The sequence below is a fragment of the Nomascus leucogenys genome, chromosome 11 (assembly GCF_006542625.1).
Source record: "Nomascus leucogenys isolate Asia chromosome 11, Asia_NLE_v1, whole genome shotgun sequence".
Taxonomy (NCBI): Eukaryota; Metazoa; Chordata; class Mammalia; order Primates; family Hylobatidae; genus Nomascus; species Nomascus leucogenys.
The window spans coordinates 101,941,872-101,960,988 of NC_044391.1; the positions used below are offsets into that span (position 1 = coordinate 101,941,872).

Sequence of the window (19,117 nt, forward strand, 5' to 3'; positions counted from 1 at the left end):
GAGATTTCTAAAATTTTTCTCTCAGTCTATAAGGGTGAATGTTTTGTATTTGGCTGGAGGAGGTGTCTCTTCAGAGTCTACGCAGAAAGCATTGAACTCTGGCGATGAGGACTAGCAGTTGATGGGGTGAAGGAGAGTGAAAGAGTAGAAGGTTCAAGCACAGTTAGGTTGGTGAGGAACTAAGGAAGGAAGGAGGTGGAAGGGTTGGAGGGATTTGGTACAAAGATGGCAAGGGTACCTAGGGGAACAGAGCCTTCATGAATCCCAATGGGCTTACCAAGACAGAGCAGTGAGATCAGTATAAAGCGGGTGACAGGTCAAAACAAACAAACCAAAAAAACAAACCCACGAAGGAAAGTAACTCGTAATTTCAGTCCTTTTAGAACCCAGAGCTAAGCGAGGAAACCACAGGTCTCCTAAAGATTCGGGATGGCTCATCTTCTGAAGTTCAAACACTGACTCCTCACTACGGCTTTCTTTTCAGGATGTCATTCTACCGCCTCCACACTCACTACCAAACAAACATAGAAATCTACTACTGTTCTCCCCATGCACTCCATTTTCTTCCAATCTGAGAGCCATTTGTGTGTATAATTGAAAATTAGCAGTGCAGCTGTTTGAAGAGAGTAATTTATCACAGCGCATTGTTCGTGCCTGACACTTTAGACCTGGCTCTAACAAGCCAGTGGTTACTGGGGGTTGAGCTACAGAAAGTGATTCGGCTGTAATGCTGCGTTTCCCCTGCTTTGTTGCTAATTGTAGCCTCTTTTTCTCCATTGAATTGGGAGTTGAGTAAAAGAGCTTGTTTGCTCTGTGCGGTGAGGCTGCCAGGGCCGCTTGGGCTATTATCACAAGATACTCTTGATCTTTTGAAAAGCAGGAAATAGAATTTTTCTCCAACAGGGAAAGTAATTTGCGATGCGTCCATTAGTTCTTCATTAAAGCAAGATTAAATTGCACGGCAAATCACATCTGTGTTTGGATGATTAAAGGGTGGCATTTTAGAGGCCAAAACTAATTACTAGTCAAAATGAATGGGAGTGAAAAAACAGTCATGTTTTTACATTAGATAGTGTGGCTTGTAATTAGATTCAAGCTAATTCCACTATTTCTTCTCTTTTAATGAGATGAGCCTGTCCTCATCTTTTTCTAGGCCATGCTAACAGCCCCAAATGTATAATTTTAATAATCCTGAGTTTACTTTATTGAAATTTCTTTGCTACCTGCCACAAGTGACTGTTCTCTCCAGTGGTACTTCATTATATAGAAACACAAGCTACTCAGCAATGTAGTTTACAATATAAGTCATTCCTAGAGGAAAAAGAGTAATCTTAAATGAATATGTATAAATGTATATATGTAAGAATGTATATTTTTAAATGTTATTGAAATTAGCCATCTCCAGAAATTTGTGCTAAACAAATCCTTCTCAGTTGGGCAACTACAAGTATTTTTAGTAATGTGGAATAAGAGTAAGGTATTTGCATGCAACAGAGTGTTGAAGTGTTCTAAATTCAGTGTGCATTGGGTGTTGGTTTTTTTTTCCTTGCTTTGTGATATAATTTTTCCTCTTATCTTCAGGATGTTTTTACCTTTTCCTATGACTGAGGCATGTTATGATGGATTCCCTTCTAGGTTCGACTTTTCTTTTTATTAAAAACACACATTAGGCCGGGCACAGTGGCTCACACCTATAATCCCAGCACTTTGGGAGGCCAAGGGGGGGGGGAGGTGGATCACAAGGTCAGGAGTTCAAGACCAACCTGGCCAAGATGGTGAAACCCCCATCTCTACTAAAAATACAAAAATTAGCCGGGCATGGTGGCATGAGCCTGTAATCCCAGCTACTAGGGAGGCTGAGGCAGGAGAATTGCTTGAACCAGGGCAGCAAAGGTTATAGTGAGCCAAGATCAAGCCACTGCCACCCCAGCCTTGGTGACAGAGTGAGTTCTCAAAACAAACAAACAACAACAACAACAAAAAAAACACATTAGAAATTAAAAGCATTGCACTAAGAAAAAGAAACAAAATCTGGGACTCTTTAAGGAATCCTTCTCATATTTCTCAAAAGTAGATTAAATTTGCTCTCAGAAGTCTGTTTTCAGTTTTTGATGGTGGGAAATGGTAATTTCTGAAGAAAACTACAGATCATATTTAGATAAGTTATTGAAGGAAAAAGAGGAGTAGACAGGCATTTACTCTGAACTAGGTGCTCCTGGACATATTGCCTTATCAGAAACACCTCAGAAGGACAAGAATCCATTTGGCTTCCGGGACATGGTATTTGAATACACCAGCTTTAGTGACCTTGGTAAAGTAGACAACACAGTTGTGCCTTTCAAGAAATTAACTGGACTTTGACATCAGAATTCCCAAATCCTGAGATCGTGCCGCTGCACTCCAGCCTGGGTGACAGAGCAAGACTACGTCTTAAAACAAAACAAAACAAAACAAAATTCCCAAATCTGTCATGATGAAAGCATTATTTTAACAATACTCTTAGTGGAAAATTTTCTATTGCATCTTCAAAGATTGCACTTTCTTCCTCAGTGTATTTCCAGAGCCTCACATCCTTTATGGAAATAAGATAAATGAATGATTGAACACAAAAGATAAATAAATGAATGATTGGGGAAAGCAATTTTTACAAATCACATTTTCCTTAGTACTTTTTCAGTGAAATTTATGAAACATGGGCTGTTCTTCCTATGGTAATATTATAAGATGCATATTAATATAGGAAGAAAATCATAGTATACAGCATTTTAAAACAAGTGGTTTACATGTGATGCCAAAACCGAAATAAGAACAGGAACATGATTCCTGAGATCTAGAAACTGTACCAAACACATGGGTTTTAGATTAACCATTTATTTGTCCCTTTACCCACTTTTTCGTTCATTCCATTTTTAGATGAATTTTATTAGCTTAATTCCATTCTTAAACTTTTCATGCTACAGTTTCCACACAACCAACACTTTATACATGACTTTTCCTAAGACGATAATAATTCCTATCCCAGTTCCTGCTTGGCATCTTTTTTCCTATTTCAGTTCCCCGTTCCTAATCTTCTGCATCTTGTCAGAAGTGCCACAATGGCACAGACAGGCATTCAAAGCCTTTTCTGGTACAAAGCAGGAGATGTACAGAGCAACAAATAGTGGCAGTCACAATGGGATGTTTCTATACTGGTTGTTTATGTGTGTGGTTCTTTGACTGCACTGCAGGTAACTAGAGATCATTTCATTTGATAACAATACAAGAAAACGGTTAAACCAAAGTTCGTGTGCCCTGGTTCCACATGAACCATTGTTGCTCTTATTAGCCATCTCAGGAGAGGGTTCTGAGTTTGAATGGTTTCTCAGCCAAGTGTCATTAGAAAGGCATTTGTAGTCAGTAGCCTTCACTGGACCTATGGAGTGCTCCTTTTCTGGGCACTTCGGGGTAGTGCATAAATAACACAAGAGACATGTTTCTTACTTTTAAAAAATCTGAACTAAGGATCTCTGTTGGTGATTTTAAAAAGAACCTACTGGTCGAGTGCTGTGGCTCACTCCTATAAGCCCAGCACTTTGGGAGGCCAAGGCGGGCGGATCACGAGGTCAAGAGATTGAGACCATCCTGCCAACTTGGCGAAACCTTGTCTCTACTAAAAATACAAAAATTAGCTGGGTGTGGTGGCACATGCCTGTAGTCCCAGCTGAGGCAGGAGAATCACTTGAACGCAGGAGGCAGAGGTTGCAGTGAGCTAAGATCACACCACTGCACTCCAGCCTGGTGACAGAGCAAGACTCTGTCTCAAAAAGAACCTACCACTTACTACACATAATATTAAAGTCTCTTTCTTATGATTGAGGCCTTTGAAAACTGTGAAGTAACAATAACTATTGTCATTCTACAAACATTCTACAAATATTTATTGAGGGTCTACTGGGTGCCAGGAACTTTTCTAGGTGCTGGGGGTATAGCAGTGAATAAAACAAAGTTCTTCCCTCATTGAGCCTATAAAACATAGAAACAAGTAGCAATAATAACTTTAACATTGTTTTAAAGAAGGATTAAGAGGACTTTAAAACACAATATACGGAGGAACATTATGTGGCTTTTTGAGCATGCCACACCCATTGTCACTTCTTTATGAAGAAGTCCAATTTAGATGCAAAAATCATTACAAAGTGTGGCTTTGCTTTCATCACTGCTGCTCACCTCAACTCACCTGGGAGACAGGGACAATGACTGAATGAACTGTGAAGAGGGTGGAAGACCAATTGTCCTTGTGTTAGGTAGCAACAGGTTGAAAGGAAGAAGCACTCATTGCCCAAATCAGCCCACTCCTGTGTGCCATTAACTCTCTCCTCAGGGATTGAAGGCTGGTTGGGAAAGACAGATCTGGGTAAAGGGTCAAACGGGAACTAGGCAAAAGTTAGAACTGAACTATGTATTTTTTATAAGGCCCGGCAAGTTTCCCTGAGGTCAAACAATTTGGCAGAGTTCCAGAATCCCTTCTGTGTTTCTGTGTTTGTTCCAAGCTGTGGGACTAAAGCACTCCCTGCCAGTTCTCCTCTGCAACTCATCTTTGACGATACAGAATGGCTGCTAGGAAAATTCATCTTAAAGCTTTCTGTGCTGTGTTCTTTCCAACTGCTTGCTTCCAAAGGAGAAATATCTGTTAGTTCCAAGCACAAGTACCACTTAAGATCCTGAAGCCCATTTGGATGTGATTATTTTCCAGTTATTAGCTTAATCAGAAGAACTGTGAGCACAAATAACTGCTCTGTGTATCCTCAGAGAACAAAAAGACATAAGCATTAAATTGTGGCATAAGTAACTTGTTTTAGAAATATTTTTAAAATGGAATTATTACGACGCCTGGCTACAGTGGACTGTGGGGAGGGGTTGAACTCAGTAAACACTGTGACAAGGACTGCATCTCTCAACTTGAACCCCAGATTGTTTGATTAGACACAAAGCCAACAGGCTAGGATGAAAAACTTTCTGAACAAATTATTTCTTTTATTTTTTTAATTTCCCTTTTATTTACTAGTCTCTCAAGGAGTGGAGGAAGTAAGGAAAGGAAATGACAAAGATAATATCCAGGCAAGTATGAGAGTTTTCCTGTACTAACTATACTCTAGGCAAAACTTTGTCACCAATGCAACTATTGGCAAGTCTCAAGGAAAAGATATCAATGTGGCTTTCCAAGACCAACCTGCTAGGGTACCTACTGGGCAGGGAGAGGGAAGGAGGTTTAGGTGTGTGGAATTACTGTTAAAGGAATGGAAGCCAAAAGTGCTTCAGCCACCCTTGCATCAGCTACACTATGTTATACATGTAAAGCATAGACATTGTAGGCTAATAATACAAGCCAAAATGTTAAAATAAAAACCCTAGGAAGTCTTCCATATTTGCTCCTCTCCCCATCACTAGGTCAATGTGCACATCTAGATCTGTACTGTATATCTATATTTATATCTATATCTTTAATCCTATATATAGGGTTTTACACATGCATACACACACAAACCTACACATATTTCTATATATAACTATATTATATGTATGCACGCACATCCTTAACTCTATCTGGTTATATGTATACAGTTAATATTTTTTTGGTCCAAAGTGGTATGATACCACCTCTTTCCCTGCTTCTGTAGGCCTAACCCAGAGTTAGAACCTGGGGACAGACCTGGCTGGAGCCTGGAACAGGGACCCCACTGCTTCCGCTGTGCAGAACAAAAAAGGCACTGCAGGGACACTCAGTGATGCCAGAGGAATTGACCTAACCCACCAAAAGCTGCCCTGACCTTCTCTTAACAAACAGCCTGGAGTGAGCAATATCCCTGTCTTCAAAACAACTTTTAAAATGCTTGCATAACAGAAAGAAGGCAAGTGTGCACAGAATAAAAACCAGCTAAGGGAGAAATTACATAGCACTGGCTTAAACATTGTGTGCACTGGTTGCAGGAAGAGAACTCCAATGTATTTCTTATATATTTCACACACATTAAAAGGAGGGCTGAAAGGACACTACACAGATTATAAGTTCCACTTGTCATTGGTATTTATAAGTGAGAAATAAATAGTTGTGTCAGCATTTTTGTTTCAATCCTTTGATCTCTAATTCTCACAACTCTGTTTAGCAGCTAAGAGAGCTGTTAAGAGAAAGTAAAAGCAACTTTTTCAAGTCACATACAGTTCAACTAGTTTAAAACAAAAGTCTGTCAAACACAAATCCCATACACATTCTCCTCCACACACAATTTCTCCAAAAGGAAGCTACTGCTTTATGTAAATAAAGTGAAAATTATGATGATGATGCAATTAACTGTAATTTTGGCTATTTTTTTTTTTTTTTTTTTCTTGAGACAGAGTCTTGCTCTGTCGCCCAGGCTGGAGTGCAGTGGCGCAATCTCGGCTCACTGCAAGCTCCGCCTCCCGGGTTCACGCCATTCTCCTGCCTCAGCCTCTCCGAGTAGCTGGGACTACAGGCGCCCGCCACCACGCCCGGCTAATTTTTTGTATTTTTTAGTAGAGACGAGGTTTCACCGCGGTCTCGATCTCCTGACCTCGTGATCCGCCCACCTCGGCCTCCCAAAGTGCTGGGATTACAAGCGTGAGCCACCACGCCCGGCCAATTTTGGCTATTATTTATCGCTAAACAGAGTAACTTCCAGAGTAGCTGAAGTTTTGTCCTCTGTGGCAGAGAGACAGAGCAGAACTCAAGCCAGACTCTGCATGGAGACTGGGGAAAAGTAATGTTCAGCAACCTTACCAACTGTAAGGTAGAAAATAAAGCAAATTATTTTGTTTAAAAAAACCCACAAAATTATCTATATCCACACATTCAGAAATAAGTACTCTTTACATTTTATTTCCTTCTAGCTTTTTAAAATGTGAATGTTTTCTTTGTTTGCAATTAGGCTCTTACTATACTAACTGATTTTTGTGTTTGCTTTAAAAATTTTAAAGATAACACAGGCAAAAACAGTGAAAAACTAAATGTCTTTCAACAAATGACGGTACTCATAAGGAATCTAAGTAGCTATTAAAAATAATAAAACAGATCTGTATGAAGTGACTTGTAAAGTTGTCTAGGATATGTAGCGAAGTGGAAAAAGCAAAATACTGAACAATATGGAGTGTATGATCCCAACAAAGCAAAAAGAAACTATGTGGCTGTGTGCATGCATGTATAAGTGTACATGTATTATCCTCTCCCCATGTATGTTTGTGTGGTCATAGAAAAAAAGACTAGAACAGTGGTTGTCTCTGTTATAGTAAGTATATGTGCTGTGAACTGAATGTATGTGCCCACCATAAAATTCATTTGTTGAGACCCTAACCCCAGTGTGGTCATATCTGGAGTAAGAAAATAATTACGTTCAAATGACATCATAAGTGTGGGGTCCTGATTTGATAGGATTAGTGACCTCATAAGAAGAGAGACCAGAGAACTCACCCTCTCCCTCTCTCCTTGTGCATACACCAAGGAAGTGTTCTGTGAAAACACACAGAAAAGGCAGCTGTTGACAAGTTAGGAAGAAAGCCCTCATCAGAAATCAAACCCTGCCAGAACCTTGATCTTGGACTGTCTAGCTTCCAGACCTGTGAGAAAATCAATTTCTGTTGTTTAAGCCACCCAGTCTGCATAATTCTGTTAAACAGCTCAAACAGACTAAGACAATATATTTCCTTTGAAATACAGAAATAAAGAACAACTAGTTTTTAAAAACAATCCTTGTACATTGTAGACATTTTGGGGAAAAAAATGAAAAATCTTACCCTAAATTTCACTCTTCTAGGATCAGCCACTGTTAACAGGTACAGAACCTTCTCGTCTTTCCTCTGTGCATACAAACATATATATATATATATTTTACCACCATGAGACCATACAGTTCATACCATTTTAACTTTTGCTGTAAGAAAAAAATATTATCACAACTTTCCATTCTTTTAATATTCTTGTCTAACATTATTTTTGTATGTTCTATATACAGAGAAGCATATAGAATGGTGCTTTGGCTTGAATGTGTCCCCAAAACAGTATGTGTTGGAAATTTAATCCTCAAGTGCAACACCATTGAGAGGTGAGGCCTAATGGAAACTATTTAGGTCATGAGAGCTCCACACTCATGAATGGATTAATGCCAATTATAAAATAGCTTGAGGCTGCGGGTTCAGTCTCTTGCTCTTTCTCATCCTCTTTTCGCCCTTCCACCACGGGATGATGCAGCAAGAAGGCCCTTGCTAAATGCAGGCCCTTCAATCATGGACCTCCCAGAAACTTATGTGATAGAAAAAAATACATAAGCCACTAAATTTCTGTTCATTATGGATTACCCAGTCTCAGGTATTCTGTTATAGCAACACAAAATGGACTAAGACAGATGGATATACTATAGCTTATTTTAAATAGAAAGAAGAGACTATTAATTTGCTGGTCACGAAAGTTCTATTTCCCACCCTCCTGCAACTTTTCTAGACCTTACCCTGATCTCCCTCCCTCCAAGTGACCAGTGATGAGCTATAGGACAATGTCATAAGCAGCCACCAAAAGAAAATCATTCACTCTATGAATCTTCTTGATAATATGCTAGTGGTTGCAGATCTCTTTCATAGAATATCCTTCTACACATTTGTCAAATAAAAACAAATCCGGACTTAGTAAGAAGAGACTTTATTCAAAAAGATTATTGTAAGGGGAGATTTTTGTAAGGAAACTATTGCAATAGGGGGAGGAGGACTATTGTAACGGGAAGAATGCTCTGACCTTGAGATTTGCAAGCATCTCAAAAGTTAGGCAAAAAAAAAAAAAAAAAGAAAAAGAAAAAGATTTTTTTCTTTTTCAGAGAGGAATAAACAAAGCTAGGAAGAGCCAGGTGTGAGAAAGTAGAATAAAAGATGGTGCAATCAGATAGTATGTGAGAGAATGTCTGACCTCGAGACAAGCTTATTCTAAAGGGGCATTGTATGCTAGCCCAGGCTGAGGGTGGGTCAAAGTTCAGCGTCCTGGAGGAAGGAAAGAAGCTTAACCGAAGTTTGAATACCAAGACTTTTGTTCCAGTTGATCAATGGGACAAGCAGTTTAGCTAATCATTTATGAGGCTAAAAAAAGAAATTTTGAGGATCTATGTTGGGCCTTGTTATAGGTAAACAAAGGAGGCATCCGTAAGTCTTTTTATATTATTATTATTATTATTATTATTATTATTATTATTATTATTATTATTATTATTTTTGAGACAGAGTCTCACTCCGTTGCCCAGGCTAGAGTGCAGTGGCACGATCTTGGCTCACTGCAAGCTCCACCTCCCGGGTTCATGCCATTCTCCTGCCTCAGCCTCTGGAGTAGCTGGGACTACAGGCACCTGCCACCACGCCCAGCTAATTTTTTCTATTTTTAGTAGAGACGGGGTTTCACCGAGTTAACCAGGATGGTCTCCATCTCCTGACCTCATGATCTGCCCTCCTCGGCCTCTCAAAGTGCTGGGATTACAGGCGTGAGCCACCGTGCCCAGCCTATTATTATTTTTCTTTTAAACAGAGTCTTGCTCTGTCGCTCAGGCTGGAGTGCTGTGGCACAGTCTCAGCTTACTGCAACCTCCACCTCCCTGGTTCAAGCAATTCTCGTGCCTCAGCCTCCCATGTAGCTGGGATTACAGGCACACACCATCACGCCCAGCTCACTTTTGTATTTTCAGTAGAGACCAGGTTTCACCATGTTGGCCAGGCTGGTCTCAAACTCCTGACCTCAAATGATCCACCCACCTCAGCCTCCCAAAGTGCTGGGATTACAGGCGTGAGCCACCATGCCTGGCCTCTGTAAGTCTTATTAAGTCGTTTTCCAGAACACAAAGAGTGGGGGGATTTCTTACCCTCAGGTGAAATTAAACATTGTGAAATTTTGCAAATAAGGTTAAAGTTAGTTACTGGGTACCTTCAGTATTGTGTTGTGCATATTCCATAAATATTTTATAACAATCCCATAAAGTACATGCTATAGTCAGTCCTCATTTTCATAAATAGAAACTAGCTCAAGGAGGTAACATTCTCAATGTCACAAGACTAGTAAGTGAACACAGAATTTACTCAAATTCAATTCTTTGTAATTCACTCAGTTCTCAACACTGTACTGCTTTCATCAAAGTTACATGGAAAATATTTGTAACTGGAAAGTTGGTTGGTTCCTTGGAGATCATTAAAGCGTGAATGTAAACAATCAAATTATCTTGTAGTTTATATAGTCTTAAGTGGAAGGTGACTTGGAGAAATGAAACTTATGTGATAGAAAAAAATACAGATTTACACATCAAACTACCTGGCTGTGAGTCCTAGCTGCATCATTTCCTGAGGAAGAAATTTTGGGTGAGTTACTTAATTTAGTTGAGTCTCAGCTTCCCCACCTTTGTGGGGAAGAGGTTATAACAATATCTGCCTCACAGGAGCGTTTCAAGCTTTCTCTCATTTGTTCAGGTATATTACTTGCTTTGCAAATTACAAAACACCAGTACAAAATTAGTGAGTTAACCTTTATTTTCCTTCCTAATTATTGACCAACCAAACTTCAGAGGGTGTTATTAACAAGATTAAAGCTCATTGAAGTTAGCTAGAATGTTCTATAGAGTTGTTGACATGTTAAGTTGAAGCTGTTATTTACTTCTATAGATGAATATGTAGAACATTTCTAACAGGAGAATGATCCAGGGCTAATAATTTAAACCTGACAGGGTCACCTGAGATTGCGGTGCTTCATATGCAGAAGATGAGTGAAACAATTGGATAAAAAGAAACAGGGAAACTTACAGAACACTTGACCAATAACACTGTGTATAAAACTAGGAGTGCTTTACTGAGATAGTGAAAAGATATGCCTCTAGTCATAATATAGCAATGCACTCAACCCTCATTACACAGTGCTGCCTACAAATGTTGTTAGAGTTTATTCTAACTCTGTTTCCATTATAATAAAGCCCCACTTTTGAGGATTTGTAATTCAGCCAAAATAATTTGCTACAGAAGTGTTTCAAAAGACCTTTTTATAATCCTTTGAATAAACCCCAACATTAGAAATTCTAAACAATAAAGACCCTGCCACTTCTAAAGCAGTTGTTGTTGGATGAGGGTTAAATTTTTGGTCACGTGGGTTTTATTTCTATTATATGAAGTTCTTCTAGATCACATCTTACTTTAGTTAATAGGCACTAATAGGAAATGGAGGGCTTCAAAACAGGTTTCTTTGGTACACTTTTTATTAAGGGAATGAACAAAAAAGGCATTTGAATATAAAGAAAAAAAGTTAAGCATGTCTGCTAGGAAGTCAATCTAGCCTTGAAAATTTAGATTTACAAAATGTGAAATTTTTACTTTGCCTAAACTATATAATAAAAGCCATGTGCCTAGGGAAGTTCATTAAATTTTTTAAGGTACTAAGGGAATGATGGGAAATACTGTAATAGAAAAGATCACTTAATCCAGGATTTTCAAACTTTGTTCCTAGGAACATCAGATGTTAACAGTTGGCTCACACCCAAACAAAACAAACTAAAGAAAATAAACAGGCCAGGTGCAGCGGTTCACGCCTATAATCCCAGCACTTTGGAAGGCCAAGTGGGCAGATCACTTGAGGTCAGGAGTTCGAGACCAGCCTGGCCAACATGGCGAAACTGTGTCTCTACTGAAAATAACAAAAATTGGAAAGCCAGGATGGCATGCACCTGTAAGCCTAGCTACTCAGGAGGCTGAGGCAGGAGAATCACCTGAACCCAGGAGGCAGAGATGGCAATGAGCCGAGATCATACCACTGCACTCAAGCCTGGGTGACAGAGTGAGACCCTGCCTCAAAAAAATAAATAAATGAATAAACAATAAACAATAAAATGAATTCTGTTTGTTATATAAATTTGGCTGCAAAAAAATAAGCCCTCCTTGCAAAGTCAGAGAGCAACAGCATATTGAAAAGTTAGAGAGCATCGGCATATTAAAAATCCTGAGAAATACATTTAAACCTGTTTAATATGTTTAAGTCAGTATTTCCCACATTCATTTTTACTATATGGCTTTTTTTTTTTGCAATCAACCACTGTTAATCAGCAAACATCAAGAATCAGTAATTTAATCTACAGAGTAGAGATTCTCTTTGACTGCTGAGAGATCATTCACTGCATCAGAACCCCCTGTTAACAATACAAATTCCAGGACCCCGACCCCAGACTCACTCACAGCCTGAGGAGTAAGAGCCCATTCTGCATAGTGACACTCTCCCCATCCCTGGGATTATTATGGACATGAAGCATGGCAGCCACTGACCTGTTATCCAATAGGATATCCCAAGGTTGTAAAATTGGTGGGTGCTGTTTTCTGGGATAGAATGGACACATTTTTTAAAGATAAAAATATCCTTTACTAGGAATCATTCTGTAGAGGACATATAGTCAAGTAAGTGTAACGCAAAAGGTGCTCTGCAAAGTGACTTTACAGAAACACAGAAAGGGCTCTGGTTGAAAAATCTCTTGTCATCAGTCATGGCAGTCAGAATTTCAATATCAGAAATTCCATTGTTCTTGGAAGTATAAATTGAAATAACTTTTCTCAAAAGCTATTTTACATTAGATGTCAAGAGACTCGAAAATATAAAATGGCTTTAACTTAGTGATTCTACTTCTGGGAAAAAACACTTAAATTCAGAAAAAAACTTTTCATACAAATAAGTTAACTGTAACCTTTTTTTTTTTTTTTTTTTTTTTTTTTGAGACAGAGTCTCGCTCTGTTGCCCAGGCTGGAGTGCAGTGGTGTGATCTCAGCTCACTGCAAGCTTCACCTCCTGGGTTCACACCATTTTCCTGTCTCAGCCTCCCGAGTAGCTGGGACTACAGGTGCCCGCCACCATGCCCAGCTAATTTTTTGTATTTTTAGTAGAGACGGGGTTTCACTGTGTTAGCCAGGATGGTCTTAATCTCCTGACCTCGTGATCCGCCCACCTCAGCCTCCCAAAGTGCTGGGATTACAGGCGTGAGCCACCACGCCTGGCCTGTAAACTTTTAATAGGGAACCTAAACCTCTGAGAGTGTGTAAATAAATTAGTGTATATTCATATAATGTAGTATTAGGTATTTATACTAAAATTTATAATAGCACAAAAAACACATTGTAATGCTAATTTTAAAAGCAAAGATAGTTATCATGAATAGGAATTAGGGAGAGGAGAAAAGGAGGCAAATCGCCTTTTACTTTTAAGTTTTAAACTGTTAGGATTTTTTGTTACAAACAACATGCATTATTTTGACAATTTTTTAAAAAGTGAGATTAAAAACAGCCTTAAGAATATAAAAAAAAAAACCCAAAACTTAATAGTGCTTATATGTAAGGAATAAAATTTGGAGTAACTTTAATATTTGTCTTCAATCTTATTCTTTCTTACAAATGTGTACTCCTCATATAAACATAATCTGAGCATTATTCTTTTAAAATTCTACCAGTTTGAGATAGACACTCTTATACATTACAAATGGGACTAGAAATTGGCAGAACACTTTCTGAAGACATCTGACATGAAAGTAAATACCTTTCATAAATAGAAAACATAACATAAATCATAAACATAAAATAAATTTCATTTTTAAAAATTTACCAGGAAGTGTTCCGCAGAGACGTAACCTTATCTAGGCCAGGCTTGGTGGCTCAAGCCTATAATCCTAGCACTTTGGGAGGCTGAGGTGGGCAGATCACTTGAGGCCAGGAGTTCAAGACTAGCCTAGCCAATATGGCAAAACCCCATCTCTACTAAAAATACAAAAAAAAAAAAAAATTAGCCAGGCTTGGTGGCGCAGGCATATAATCCCACCTACCCGTCTCTACTAAAAATACAAAACAAAATTAGCCAGGCATCGTGGCGGGTGCCTGTAGTCCCAGCTACTCGGGATGCTGAGGCAGGAGAATGGCATGAACCTGGGAGATGGAGCTTGCAGTGAGCCAAGATTGCGCCACTGCACTCCAGCCTGGGCGACAGAGCGAGACTCCATCTCAAAAAAAAAAAAAAAGTAATTTAAAAAAAGAAGTAACCTTATTTAGTGCACTGTGCAGTAATTTGCCCTCTAAAAGAACGAACACTGTTTAGAATCTCTTCCAGAAAACTGTAAATGGAAAATTGGATGCAATTCCTAAAACTTGAGAGCCTAGAGGAGGGACCATGAGAACTGGGTCTTGTACCTGTGAGGAGAACGCAGAGGGCAGTAGATGCTGTTATCTCTGAGAGTCTGCATTAGGGCTGATTCCAGAAAAGCTGCAAACTAGGGCTTGGTGCAGTGGCTCACGCTTGCAATCCCAGCACTTTGGGAGGCCAAGGCGGGTGAATCACTTGAGCTCAGGAAGTTTGAGACCAGCCTTGCCAACATGGTGAAACCCTGTCTCTTCCAAAAATACAAAAAATTAGCCAGGTGTGGTGGTGGGTACCTGTAAACCCAGCTACTCAGGAGGCTGAGGCAGGAGAATTGCTTGAATCTGGGAGGCAGAGGTTACAGTAAGCCGAGATCATGCCACTGCACTCCAGCCTGGGTGACAGAGTGAGAGGAAGAAAGAAAAGAAAGAAAGAGGAAGGAAGGAAGGAAGGAAGGAAGGAAGGAAGGAAGGAAGGAAGGAAGGAGAGAGAAAGGGAAGGGGAAGGAAAGAAAGAAGAAAAGGAAAGGAAGAGAAAGAAAGAAAGAGAGAGAGAGAAGGAAGGAAGGAAGGAAGGAAGGAAGGAAGGAAGGAAGGAAGGAAGGAAGGAAGGAAGGAAGGAACGAACTAGAGCCAACAGCCTTTTTTTTTTTTTTTTAAACTGCTGCTGAAACCAACTGACAGGAATAGGAAGCAAAGGCAGAATAGGAAGCAATCCAAGAAAGGTCAAGTCCCATCTTCCTCTTCCAGTCTGCCTATCTCCCACTAGCACTGCCTACTGGGAGAGCCTAACAGGAAAGCATTTGTTCAAGCAGAAATGTAACTGCAGAGTCTTCAGCCCTAGTATCACAAAGCAAAGGGAGGGTTTGGAGCTGAATGACAACAGCTTAATAATCAGCACACACAACATGTTATATAAAACAGGCAACTTGAAAATGATTCAAAAACCCAACCATGTCACCCTTTTTGTCTTAGGAGTCCAACAATGGAGAACTCTTTCCCTAGCTTTCTACAGTCTTTCCTGTATTTAACACACAATGAAACAATCAGATAGTTTCCAAAAAATATTTGATGTCTTGTCTTAACCATTTGTTAAAAAGTAAAACGAGGTAAAATTAATTTTAATAATATATATCATTTAACCCAATATACATAAAATATTGCAGTTTTGATATATGTTCATATATATATAGATAGATCAATATAAAAAATGAGATATTTTACATTTTTTCCTTGTACTAAAATTTTTGAATTCAGTGTATTTTATACTCATACCACATCTAATTTGTTCTAGCCATATGTCCAGTTCTCAGTGTCACATGTAGCTAGTGACTAACTTACTAGACAACATAGTACTAAAGGATGAGTTTCATACAACCAAGAGATAACTGAGAAAATATCAGCAAAAAATGAGTGTATATGTGTGTGTGTGTGTGTGTGTATACATATATGCATAATTATGGAGTATTACAAACAAAAAAGGAGGAATAATGTACAAATACTATATATTGTGAAAATAATTATTACAAAAATGGGAGAAAAAGAAAGAGAAAGAGAAAAAATTTCTATGCAGCAGGGTCTTTTGATCTCAGCAGTTTTAAAATTTTGTGTCAGATAATTCTTTGTTTTGAGAGCTGTCCTGTTTATTATAAGATATTTAGGAGCATCTCCAACCTCTACCCACTAGGTGCCAGTAATACCCCTTAGTGTGACTACCAAAAATGTCTCCATTGCCAAATGCTTCCTATGGGGCAAAATCACCCCAGTTGAGAATCACTGTTGTATAGGTAATAGGTAGAAGAGTTAAAGGAGACTATTAAAACCTAATAAATCAGATAGTAAAAGATTACATGAGGAAATAGAGATGAATAGGTATTATAAAAGATAGTACAAAGTACAAAGGTAATCACCAGAACAAAAATAAATATCTTTGTAAATACTGAAAGTAAATATAAAAGAGCAAAGAACACATACCTCATAGAGAAACAAACATTATACAACACAAATAATTATGTATATATTATATCAAAATTGAGAGAAAACATATCAGTCACATCAATAAATGTAAATAGGCTGAACTCCCCTACTAAAAGAAAAATATTTTCAATTTGGCTCACAAAGCAATACCCAGCAATGTGCTGTATATAAAAGTCACATTAAGACAAAGTGATTCAGAACTAATAAAAGGATGGATAAATGAACCAGGCAAATGGAAACAATAAGAAAGCTATAGTAGCAACTCTGATATCAGAATTCAAGCCAAGAAAGCAGGATACATAACAAAGAAGAGAATGTTTACATGCACATGCTAAAAGCCAACATTCACAAGAATATATGTGATAAATTTCTTATAATTTGTATTTCTTATAACCAAATAGTATAGCAATCACCTTTATAAAGCAAAAGCTATAGAGATTCAATGAGACAGAGATTAAAACACTAATAATAGAAGACTAACACACTATTATCAACATAAAGCACATCAAGTACTGTCCTATCAGTATGGATATAGAAGACCTAAACAACACAGTCAGTAAGTTTGATCTGATAGCTATAAATCAAAATTTGTACACTGATTAGAGAGAATAGCACTTTTTTTCAAGTGCTTACTAAACACCATAAAATTAATTAAATATTAAGCTGCAAAGAAAACATCAGTAGCTTCCATAAAGTAGAGATATTAAAGCAATAATCTATGATCATAAAATCAAATTAGAAATTACTTATAAGGTAAAAAAAGGAAGATCCTTCCACCTGGAACTTTAAAAAGAAACACCTATTTAGCAACTCTTGGGTAAAAGAGAAAATATAATCCAAAATTACAGAATGTTTAAAAAATAATAAAAATGGAAACACTTCATAGCATGATTTGTTTGAACACATTTACAGTAGTAACCAGAGGAATTCATAGCACTAAACACTTATCAATAAAAACAGAAGAATGAAAATAAGTAAGTTATATTTCCAACTCACAAATGAGGTAGAAAAAGCAACAGAATAAACCAAAAGAATTTATAAACAGGAAAATCAGGAAAGTATGCAAAAATTCGTAGGTGGAGAATAGAAAAACAGTAGAACTAATTAATATATCCAAATCCTGCCTCTTGAGAAAAAAATGAACAAAACAAATGGCTAGTTCCATTGGTAGAGAAAAATCATACATAAATATACAGAATAAGAAATTACAATGAGGGTCCAGGCACAGTGGCGCACGCCTGTAATCCCAGCACTTTGGGAGGCCGAGGCAGGTGGATCACTTGAGGTCAGGAGTTCGAGACCAGCCTGGCCAACATGGTGAAACCCTGTCTCTACTAAAAATACACAAATTAGTCAAGCATGGTGATGGGTGTCTGTAATCCCAGCTACTCAGGAGACTGAGACAGGAGAATTGCTTGAACCTGGGAAGTGGAGGTTGCAGTGAGCTGGGATCATGCCACTGCACTTCAGCCTAGGTGACAGAGTGAGACTCCATCTCAAAAAAAAAAAATTACAAGGAGGAAATAACCATTCAAATAAAAAAAATTAACTCATAAGATGTTAATTTGCAGCCCTCTATGCAAATAAATTTTAAAACCTAGAAAGGAATGATAATTTCTAGAGCAATATAACCAAAACCGATGCCATTAGAGAGAGTAAAAGCTTGAATAGAATGATTTCTTTAAACAAAATAATGTTATCAAGGAATTATCCCGCCAAAAGCACTGGGCTAAGACAGTTTCACAGGGAATTTTTACCAAACCTTTAAAGAACAGAGACTACTAGTGTTCCATATATTGTTCCAGAGTAGGGGTCCCCAACCTTCAGGCAATGGACCAGTCTGACCCATGGCCTGTTAGGAACTGGGCCACACAGCAGAAAGTGAATGAGCATTACTGCCTGAGCTTCGCCTTCTGTCAGATCATCAGCAGCATTCGCTTCTCATAAGAGTGCAAACCCTACTGTGAACTCCACATGTGAGGGATCTAGGTTGTTTTCCTCATGAGAATCTAGTCCCTGATGATCTGAGGTGGAACAGGTTCATCCGGAAACCATCTCCCCCAACCCCCAATCCCTTGTGTGGAAAAATTGTCTTCCACGAAATTGGTTCCTGGTGCCAAAACGGTTGGGGACTACCATTCCAGAGCATTGAAAATGAGCAAACCTACTTACTTCTTTTAAAGAAGGAAGTAAAACATTGATAATTATATCTAAAAGTACAAACAAATGAAAACTAAAGACCAGTGAATATCCATGCAAAAGTGCTAAGTAAAATGTTGGCCAGCAGTGTCCAAACCTAAGGAAGAAAACAACACACCATGATCAAGTAAGATTTACCCCAGAAATGCAAGATGTATTCCACATTATTAACTCCTCTAATATAATAAACTATCTTAATAGATCTGAGGGGAAAATGTGTTTATTTTTATAAATGCTGAAGAAAAACTTTGACAAATTCAACACTCATTTCTGATAAGAAAGTTACTCCAGAGAATAAAAATTGGTGGATATTTTCTTAACCACCTAAAACACAATACACCTTAGCCTTAAAAAGTCTTAATGAGGAAACACCTGAGGCATTTTTCACTAAGATTCAGGAACAGGCAAGAAGGCCAAATATCTCCATTACTATTCAACTTGGTAGTAGAGGTATTAGTCAATGCACATAAACAAGAGGAATCAACTGAAGGAATGAGAATTGTTAAAGACAAGTAAAACCACCTCTATTAAGTAGATGATATGCTAGTGCACATAAAAACCCCCAGAAATTTAAAGGTACAGCTGGCCCCAACAATAAAAGAATGAATAAGTCAGGACATAAAACTAACATTCAATAATCAGTAGTCTTCATCTACACAAATAATAACCAGTTAGAGAAAATAATAGTAGACAAAATCCCAATAATGACATCAATGGAGAAAATTAAATATTTAGAAATAAACTTAAGAAATGTGCAAGACTTGTGAGGAAAGCTTTAAATCAA

The 19,117-nt window shown here is 38.2% G+C and overlaps 1 pseudogene; it reads right to left on the minus strand.

The window, feature by feature from the left end:
- Positions 1–634: 634 nt before the first annotated feature.
- Positions 635–19,117, minus strand: part of LOC100587996 — a 38,691-nt pseudogene continuing 20,208 nt past the window's right edge.